Source organism: Diabrotica virgifera, chromosome 2 (assembly GCF_917563875.1).
Source record: "Diabrotica virgifera virgifera chromosome 2, PGI_DIABVI_V3a".
NCBI classification, from domain to species: Eukaryota; Metazoa; Arthropoda; class Insecta; order Coleoptera; family Chrysomelidae; genus Diabrotica; species Diabrotica virgifera.
The window spans coordinates 87,917,281-87,927,872 of record NC_065444.1 but is presented as its reverse complement, the minus strand read 5'-3'; the positions used below and the strand labels follow the sequence as shown (position 1 = coordinate 87,927,872).

Genomic DNA, 10,592 nt, shown 5'->3' with positions numbered 1-10,592 from the left:
TTGGGTATTGCAATTTTTCCATTTAACTGTTTTAAATTTAATGAAACAACATATAAGCTGATAAATAATGTATTAACAAATTATCCAGCATAATATCTTAATTATTTAACGCTGCCAAAAAGACATACGATGCATTAAAAACTTATACTGGTATCAGAGAGCACAATTAAAAATAGATTTTTTTAATTAAAATTATATGTTAAATAAGTTTAAAATAAATACATTTTATTTGCTACACTTATTTGAAAAATCAAGACCGGTGCTGCAACATCTATTTAAGCAAAGCCGGATCTGACCACTTGGACCGATAAAATGGCGCAAGGTCACAGAATCTGTCTGACAGCTAAACAATGAAATTTATTGAAGTGCACCTTCGGGTTTTGTTCGGTGACCGTAGTAATGTCTAAGAACCGTGTGTGCGAACTCTTCCCGCCGAGTCGACTGTGCCTTCGGGTTGTTCGGTGGTATGACAACAAGAATCTACAGGTCGAGCAAGTCTCGTAAATTTCACGATTGCGAGCCACGCTTCACGCAACCGTGTTTGCGTACTTGTGTTTCGAGTTGCGTGGTCTTGCGGAGTTATATTTACCAAATTTAAATCCGTTCCAACATGCTGTCAAAATTAAATCAATATATGTCAATATGGCTACTGGGTGTAAACATAGAGGTATATATTAACATAGAGGGAGCCTACCTTCCGCGCTTCCTGACGACAAGATCTCAGGGGACTGGTTTGCTGCATCTCCTTCTAACACATTGTATCGAGAATCTATAATGACATTCAGTGTGAATATAGGCACGGAAGAGGAGGACAACTGTAGCAGCTTTACTATGCGTAAGAGTGAAACAGCACTAATCCAAATAAAAAAGATGGTGTCGTCACTTCGCTCTGAATGACACTCTCTCTATGCTAATATTTAACTCTATGGGTGTAAAAGATAAATCCACAGTACATTCTGTCATGTACTGTGGATAAATCTTATTCTATCTGTTCTTAATGAGTTTTAGATAATTTTAGTTGTATTTCTTTGTAATTTTGTGTTGTACAAAGATTAATTTAACATTTTCTCTGGAAGTATTAATTTAGAAAGATAATTATGCTTCATTGGTGTTGTGTTTTGAAGTGTGAAATGCAAAGTAATTGTGATAAAGTTCACTTTTAAACTGAACTAAATAAGGTATCTGAGAGACAACAATGGTTAAATGCAATACAATGTACAGGTTTTACTAGCGAAATGAAAATTTTCCTGTCCTGTCTGCTGTAATCATTTTATATCTGGTAAGTTACAATTACAACAGTAACGATTTTTGAAGATATTAACATTTTAATCTTATAGGAAAACCAGCCGACTTAATCGATAATAACAATCTCCAGATTGGGTTCCTTCAATAAATATGGGCTATAAACACAATGAAATAAGTTCCCCAAAATCTAAAATGGAGTGGTATCAAAGGAGAATTAAAGGAAAAAATATTCATATTGAAATTATTTATAAGGCACTGGACTGTCTTAAATTCTACAATAATACTAGGTGGGTAAATGATTTTAGACATTTTTCATTAAGAGTAGATTAAGATTAAGTAGATTTTCATTCAGTAGATTTAAGACTTGTTTACACAGGTAGAGTAATGATGCAAGTACTTGATAGAGTAGAGTAACTCTACCTGTAAAAATGCTCAGCACAGTAGAATAGCTGGTAGAGTGTATAGTTGGAGTTAAAGTAGAGTGACTAGCAACCTATGGCAAAGTAACTACTCTATGACCACCACTACTGCCAAAATGTCTACTCGGCTGCACACTCTACCCATGGAACACGCTCAATTATGGCAGAATAGAGTAGGTAGGAGAGTACATGGGGGCGCTGTCATTCTGGCTGGAATTGTGTTTTGTGTAAATAGTGAAAATGAAGTTCACCGAAGATGAAACTTTAAAACTTGTAGAGCTATAATACGGCGAATACCAGTGTTTATGGAATTTAGGTAGTGTATACTACAGAAATAAAAGTTTGCAGCAAGCTGCGGAGGATGAAATCGTCGAAAGAATGGCAAAGGGGGCTTTGGAGTAAACGAGCTTAAGCAAAAAATTAAGAATTTAAGGTGCACTTATAATCAAGAGTGTTTAAAAATACAAAAATCGGTTTCACTATACTAGCATCAGTAATATACTTGTACTCTCCTCATGTGAATGGTATCAAGCCATTTTTGGTAGAGTACTACCGCTACTCTACTCTCCTCAAAACTCTACCCATGTAAACAAGTCTTTAGAAACAGTGGAAAATGAGGTAGCTAGTAGAGTAGTAGTAGAGTAAAATATACTGGTTTAGCAAATTACAATGTTTTAAGGTAATACAGTAGCGATAAACAGGTAGCCAAAACGTGGTCCAAGATTGTCACTGTAATTTTGAATATTTTTTCGAGGCATTTGGCACACGTATTCGTAAAATAATAAAGAATGGCGGTACAGAGCCCAATTTGAAAAATATATTAATATGTGGAAATTACTCTGTAATTATACAATATTTAAAAAACGAGCCTGTACCGCCATTAAGAAGAACAAAAAAATACACTTTCTTCAAATAAACTTTTTTTTCCGATGCCTAGATTTTGTGTAATTTTGGAACTACTAATGAAATAAAAAATTTTAGTAGTTCCAAAATAACACAAAATCGGATAAAAAAGTTGTATTTGAAGAAAGTGTATTTTTTTGTTCTTCTTAATGGCGGTACAAGCTCGTTTTTTTATATTGTATTTAATTACAGAGTAATTTCCACATAATAATATATTTTTCAAATTGGGCTCTGTACCGCCATTCTTTATTATATTACGAATATGTGTGCCAAATATCTTGAAAAATATTCAAAATTACAGCCACAATCTTGGAACACATTTTCGCTACCTGTTGATCGATACTGTTTCCTCTTAGATAGTTTTAATAGTTATTTATGATATAAGTATTAAAAGTACAATTTTAAGACGCGCATGTGAAAGTTAACTTGAAAAAATAATTTTATTAATGTTTTGACTTCCACATCAGATGTCATTGTCAAAATACAAAATATTTATTATTATTAGGTTTGTTCTAGCAAACAGTCAAACTAGTCAAAAACCATCAGCAAACAGTTGGTCAGTAAAAGAACATAATACAGTCACCAGTGTGATCCCCTCTACTCGCGCTGGTCCACTATTCGCTGATGGTTTCAAACTGATGCTAGAACAAACCTATTATTATTATGCATATCATTATCTGTAAATAATATTTCTTCTGATTGTTAATTGTAAAGGATAGAAAAATTACCATTTATTTCATTTTTTTTAGAATCAGCTGAGAGAAGTGGTCTACAAAAAACCAGGAAGGAAACGGAATATGTGGCTACGAAAGGCAAAAGAAAGGTTTACAAAGCAAATGTGACACATTTTTTTGAAATATTTAGGAATATCAGTAAATTGCATTAAAAAATGTATGAAAAGATTTTGTTCAATAAAAATGTTTATATTTATCAAGGATGTATTATTTGGTATGGCCACATATCGTCAGTGATGTAATAATACATCCTATTTGTTTTTTCATGAGTTTTGTAAGAGAGACTAAAAACTTGTCTTAGGGTCACCTCCTGTTTTCATATGATATTTTTTGACTTGTTTTGTAGTAAATTAAACTATCTATGAACTACAAAACAAGTCAAAACTTACATATGAACACAGGAGGTGACCTTAAAACATGTTTTTCCATCTCTCATACAAAACTCATGAAAAAACAGATAGGAGGTATTGTCACATCAGCAAGGATGTACAGTGATAAGTGCCCTAATAACCGGCAAAATATGGGCAACATATTTAGTTGTGAGATAAAAAGAAATGAAACTAGTCGAGCTGGGAAATTTAGCGAAATTAACCTTTAAATTTACGTTATATTGATCCCACCTTTACACATATCGGAGGAGTATGTCAACTAAAACTGTCACTGTGACAGTGGTAGTTTCCAAACTCGTCTGATACGTCTGAAGGTGGTACACAATCAATACAATCTAAATGTATAGGTAAGTTAATATCGCTAAATTTCCCAGCTCAACTAGTTTCATGTCTTTTTATCTCACTACTTAATACATCTTTTGTGCTATTTTGCCGGTTATTAGAGCGCTCATCACTGTATTTCTGGTATATCCAGGGAATGTCTACAAAATATATTTTGAATGTCCAGAGAACATTCGTGGACATTCATGGAATGTTCCAATAAGACATTCAGGTAATGTTTAAAATGCTGACACAGGATTTTCCTGGGATGTTCAGGGAACATGTTTTCGGGGATATTCCAGGAATTTTTCAATGTCTGTGTACCTTCTATGGACCTATATGGAATATTTTGGTGTTATTACCGCCGCACTCCACTTGCGATTTGTAATCAGGAAGATTGAACACATTGTTTCAAATACAAGTCAATCCATTTGTGACTAAATAATCATGGATTGACTTCTATTTGAAAGAATGTGTTCAATCTTCACAACTACAAATCGCAAGTGGAGTCCGGCGCTTAGGGCTACTTCCTCTTCGGTATTATGTATTATACTACAGAAATCAGGAACTTTCCTTCTAAATATATGTATGCATCTTGGCCATCAAACATATTCTTCCAAACATTTTTTTAAGGGGTTACATAGGTCTTGTGGGTAAAAAAAGTGACTTTTTAAAAAAATTATATCTCGAAAACTAAAATTTATTTTTATTTATAATTGGAACATGTAAAAGTATAGTACTTAAGGTAGTCTCAAAAAAAGTTTCAGCCAAAAATATTCATTTTTGTAGAGTTTAAGTTTTTTTGCGTTGGCAGCATAACTAGTCTCATCTGAAATCAAAAAGTTTCTTGTAGTTTATACCTCTGGCTAGAATATGAACGAAGGAATTAAAAAAAATTAAATTTGAAGATTTTACATAAGTTTAAACACATTTTTGACCCCAATTTTTCTCATTTTTAAAGTAGTTTTTTTTTATAAAACAAAAATGACCTCATCTAATAAAAAATCCTTTGTTCATTCACTAGCCACAGGTATAAACTACAAGAAACTTTGATTTCAGATGAGACTGGACTTGTTATGCTGCTCACTGCAAAAAAGGGCTGTTGTGGAAAAATTGCAGTCAACTCTACAAAAATGAATATTTTTGGCTGAAATTTTTTTGAGAGTACTATACTTTTACATGTTTCAATTATAAATAAAAATAATTTTTAGTTTCCAAGATATAATTTTTTTAAAAAGTCACTTTTTTTACCTGCAAGACAACAACTTAACAAATTGTTGATTTCAAATTGTAACAATTGTTTTGCAAAGTATGCTGCCTTCTTGTATTTTCTGTGTTATCTTCATCATACAATTACTTCATCTAAAAACTTTCTGCGATATATTCGCAACAACAAAAACAAACAAAACAAAAAAAAATAAAACAAAAGTTTAACCACCTTCACACCACAGAATCAAGCGATCAGGATCAAGTTACACAAATTTTCAAACACCTCACCCGACACAGCGTCTCAAGTACGATTGCGCGAATTGGTAAATATAACTCCGCACGACCACGCAACTCGAAACACAAGTACGCAAACACGGTTGCGTGAAACGTGGCTCGCAATCGTGAAATTTACAAGACTTGCTCGACCCTGTAGATTCTTGTGGTATGACACTATGCATTTTTTTTGACATATCAGAAACGATATTAAAAATGATACAAGAAAATGCATCATACAGCCTTTAGAGCAACAAGAGCTGCAATTAATGATGTATAATTTACATGCAATACCACAGGAATACTGTGGCAATGTACCGGCGGATGTAAAAGTATGTACGCCAACAAAAAGAGGAAGAAGAAGAAGTATTTTTATTGGCATTTGTCACTTGTCACCTGTGTTGTGTGTCAAGTGTCAATTCAATCTTTTGATTTTAAAGTTGAAGATTATTCGATTTGGGTTTTTGGTTTTTATCCAGTTTGTTTTAGTTTGTTAGTTTGATTTTATAAAAAGGTATGTCAATTTTGATATTTGCATTCTGAAAAATAAATTGCAGAATAGTTACATGCATAGTCTCACTTTATACCCTTGGTTTAAACAAAGTACTCATTTTATTCAGGCTGTGTTGACCTGAGGCTAATAATTAAATTACTCCCAAATCCCCGTACCTATTTATAACATGTTTTATACATGTGCTAAATATTTACATAATTCATAGCACAGTGTCTTAGTATTTGGTGGCATAGTGTCTTTAGTATTTGGACTGGATAGCTGGGGTGGTAGGATGACTGATTTCCAGGCAGGAGGTCGGGGATTGAATCCCAGCACTGGAGAGAACATCTACACCTTTTTAAAAATGTCTAGTGGCCCCAGGTCGACTCAGCCTGAATAAAATTAATACCTTGAGTAAAACCAGGGTTAATAATATAGCCTGTTGAAGCAAAGCACGGATCCTGTTACCTTGCTTGTATACCGTAGGTCCTAGAGATAGTAGAGTACCCTGTTATAATCCCAAAGCCACATAAGTTGTATAACAGGAAGACATTATCTCTTACTATTTTTTGTAAGTTAATCAAACACACTCATATGTATATCATAATTGGTCCAATTTTTTAATGGCGACCAATGAATTGATTCAATATATTTATCAACTAAATTTTTGTTTATAAAAATTAATTATTATTATTTTTTAATGTATTGTAATCTTTATTTTTATACAAAAACTGTGATAGAGCCATACGCTAAATAAATAAATAAAATATGTATATCAGAAATGCAATGATTAATAACGTTAAATTTAGAATTTGGGAAACAATTTAGAGTGCCAGCTATTATAGGTTACCTTGCTTAGTTTAATAAAAACTTCACTTTTATTGTAATAATGTAATATTACATGATTTTAAACTGAATTTCTGCATACCCTAACCTACATATAAAAACTATCTTTACATATTTTTGATTTCGAGAACATTTAGTTAATTACACATAAATTTTTCACATATATGTTAGGTTAGGGTTAGAGTATGCAGAAAAGTCTCTCCTGTAAAATTGTCTGTAAAATGAAATATGAGGTTTTCATACTAAGCCATTCCCGTATGGGATTCTTTTTAAGAAAAATTGATCCAGCTGATTTCAGTCATGTCCAAAGTAAGCTGCTTGCCAGTTTTGATCTAAAGGTGCTCAGAATCCAAAATATGTAAAGATAGTTTTTATTTTTAGATTAGAGAGTATGCAGAAATTCAGTTTAACCCCCCTTTGCACTCGTATATCGCCGTAGTGACGGCAAGATGCATTTTACCTTTGCACTCGCAGGTCGCCGTATAGGCGGCATACCATGTTTTATAATTACTTACAGCGGGTTTTTCTGTCTGTCATCCCCTAACTCTTTGCACTCCTGTATATTGTGATTACACTCTACTCGGATTAATATTTTATCTTTGTATCTTTCTACTCGGAATTTCTTTTTATATGGGATTTTTTTTAAATGCGCTAAAATTGTTAAGTAAATACAATTAGTATAAAACAAAATAAACATTTGGAAATTGTGTTTTCACCAAATTTTGAAAAATGTGAAAACATTGAAATATCCACGTCCGTAAACCGCCTGTCTATCGGTCTGCAATATCTCCAGGGGCGGAATACTTTGTGGTGGATAAAGGGGTAGTGGGCAGGGGTGAATATAAAAATTACAAGGGGTTTTTTGTGACGTTCGTCCTTGTAATTTTTGTATTCACTCCTTTCCACCACCCCTTTGACCCCTACACAGCGTTCCGCCCCTGGAGATTTTGCTTAGTTATGTCATGATCTACTTATTCCCAAATTTTTGTGCATTATCTCGAACACAAACGTAACACAAAACCTTAGAATTTTTATATTTACCCCCGCCCTCTAACCCTTTATCCCACACGCAGTGTTTTGCCCCTGAAGATTTTGCATAGTTATGTCATGATCACGAACGTCACAAAGAAACCTTAGAATTTTTATATTTACCCCTGCCTACCACCCCTTTGTCTCCCACTCAGCAGTCCACCCCTGGAGATTTTGCTTAGTTAAGTCATGATCTACTTATTCCCAAATTTTGGTGCACTACCTTGATCACGAAAGTCACAAAAACCCGTATAATTGTTATATTCACCTCCGCCCACCACCCCTTTGTCCCCCACGCAGCCTTCAGCCCCTGGAGATTTTGCTTAGTTCCATCATGATCTACTTATTCCCAAATTTTGGTTCACTATCTCGATCATGAGCGTCACAAAAAAAAATAAAAACCGCGATTTTGACCCCTTATAACTGACCTCATCCCCTACTCTGGTGTCCGCCCCTGGAGATTTTGCATAGATAAGTCATGATCTACTTATTACCAAATCTTGGTGCACTACCTCGATCACAAACGTCACAAGAAACCCCTTATAATTGTTATATTCACCCCTGCTCACAACCCCTTTGTCCCCCACCCAGCTATCTGCCCCTAGAGATTTTGCTTAGTAACGTCATGATCTACTTATTCCCAAATTTTTGTGCACTACCTCGATCACAAATGTCACCAAAAAAGTTAGAATGCTATACAGGGTGTCCCGAAAATATTGGTCATAAATTATACCACAGATTCTGGGGTCAAAAATAGGTTGATTGAACCTCACTTACCTATATACAATAGTGCACACAAAAAAAGTTACAGCCCTTTGAAGTTACAAAATGAAAATCGATTTTTTTTCATATATCGAAAACTCTTAGAGATTTTTTATTCTAAATGGACATGTGACATTCATATGGCAGCAACATTATAAAAAAAAATTAAAATGAAATTTGTGCACTCCATAAAAATTTTATGGGGGTTTTGTTACCTTAAACCCCCCCAAACTTTTGTGTACGTTCCAATTAATTCATTATTGTGGCACCATTAGTTAAAAACAATATTTTTAAAACTTTTTTGCCTCTTAGTACTTTTTCGATAAGCCAGTGTTTATCGAGATATTTTGAATAATTTTCGAATCCACCACATATTTGTATATAGTTAAGTACGATTATAGAGACCTGTTAATAATCAGAAAATTTATTTATAATTTACATTTTTAGGTGTATTTTGAAAAAGAAGCCACAACTCGATAAAAGGTGACTATCAAAAAAAGACTAAGACACAAAAAAGTTTTAAAATCACTGTGTTTAACTAATGGTACCACAATAATAATTTAATTGGAACGTACACATACATTTGAGGGGTTTAAAGGAACAAACCCCCCATAAAATTTTTATGTAAATATATTAAAAAAGAAGCTGCATCTCGATAAAAACTGGCTTATCGAAAAAATATTAAGAGGCAAAAAAGTTTTCAAAATGTTTTGTTTAACTAATGGTACCACAATAATGAATTAATTGAAACGTACACAAAAGTTTGGGGGGGTTTAAGGGAACAAAGCCCCCATAAAATTTTTATGGGGTGGACAAATTTTACTATAATTTTATTTTAAGATGTTCCTGCCATAAGAATGAGACATGTCCATTTTCAATAAAAAATCTCTAATAGTTTTCGATATATTGAAAAAAATCGATTTTCATTTTGTAACTTCAAAGGGCTGTAACTTTTTTTATGATCATATTTGCACTAAGGTAAGTTAGGTTCAATCGAACTATTTTTGACACCAGAATGTGTGGTATAATTTATGACCATTCTTTTCGGGACACCCTGTATATACCCCCGCCTGCCATCTCTTTGTCCCCTCGCAGCGTTCTGCCCCTGGAGATTTTGCTTAATTACGTCATGACCTACTTATTCCCAAATGTTGGTGCACTATCTTTATCATGACTTTGACCCCTTCTTCTCTTCTTCTTCTTAACTCAGGTGAGACTCGTTAGTCTCTGGCACTTGGTCATAAGACCTTTGTTCCAAACCCTGTTCTTCTCCTTAAACTTTAATAAGTCCTGTGGCCTCAACGAAGGCCAACAGTTTTCTTATTGGTAGTTTTAAGATCTCTTCTGGTTCAAACCTCATTTGACCAGTGAAGTTCTGCCTTACATCACCTAGCACACTGCAATAGCATAGTATGTGTATGGCAGTTTCTTCTTCCATTTCGCACTTTCTGCACCATGGTTCATTCACCTTACCTAGTTTGTATAGGTGATTTCTTAAACGACAATGTCCAGTCACCATTTCAGTGACCGTTTTGATCTCTCGTTTATTGAGGTTCATCAAACTGTTCGAGAGTTTTTTATCAATATTCTTGATTATTTTTTTAGTCTGGATTTGCCCTTGAGTGGTTCTCCATTTATTTTGATGATTCTTTATCAGCCATTTCTGAACCTCGTTTTTCATAGCATCTTTAGTGATGCCACAGAAAGGTTCTGGGCCTTCAAAAGTTTTTCTCGAGCCTTGTTTCGCTAACATATCTGCTCGTTCGTTCCCATGCACCCCTTCATGACCCGGCACCCATATTAAAGACACTTTGTTGTCTTTTGCCAGGTTATTGAGGAGATCTTTGCAGTTTCTCACCAGTTTTGATTTGGTGAGAGGGTTCTTTACAGCCAGAATAGCCGATTGGCTATCTGTGTAAATGTTGATTCTCTTAGCTTTAGGGTCCTCATCAATTATTTCATCAATGCA

The 10,592-nt window shown here is 34.1% G+C and overlaps 1 protein-coding gene and 1 long non-coding RNA gene across 3 annotated transcripts in view; both read left to right on the top strand.

Moving 5' to 3' along the window:
- Positions 1-976: 976 nt before the first annotated feature.
- LOC126879551 (uncharacterized) lies at positions 977-3,497 on the top strand. The gene is made up of 3 exons (XR_007696116.1): positions 977-1,279; positions 1,338-1,532; positions 3,317-3,497. It is a non-coding gene; the product is annotated as an uncharacterized LOC126879551 (long non-coding RNA).
- A 2,227-nt stretch (positions 3,498-5,724) lies between these two features.
- LOC126879548 (sex-lethal homolog) overlaps positions 5,725-10,592 on the top strand; it is a 49,127-nt gene continuing 44,259 nt past the window's right edge. The window contains exon 1 of one of the 2 annotated variants that reach the window (XM_050642699.1): positions 5,725-6,007. The gene's annotated coding sequence lies outside the window, so the exon portion shown is untranslated. The remainder of the gene's footprint in view (positions 6,008-10,592) is intronic. The other variant, XM_050642698.1, reaches the window with a different exon arrangement.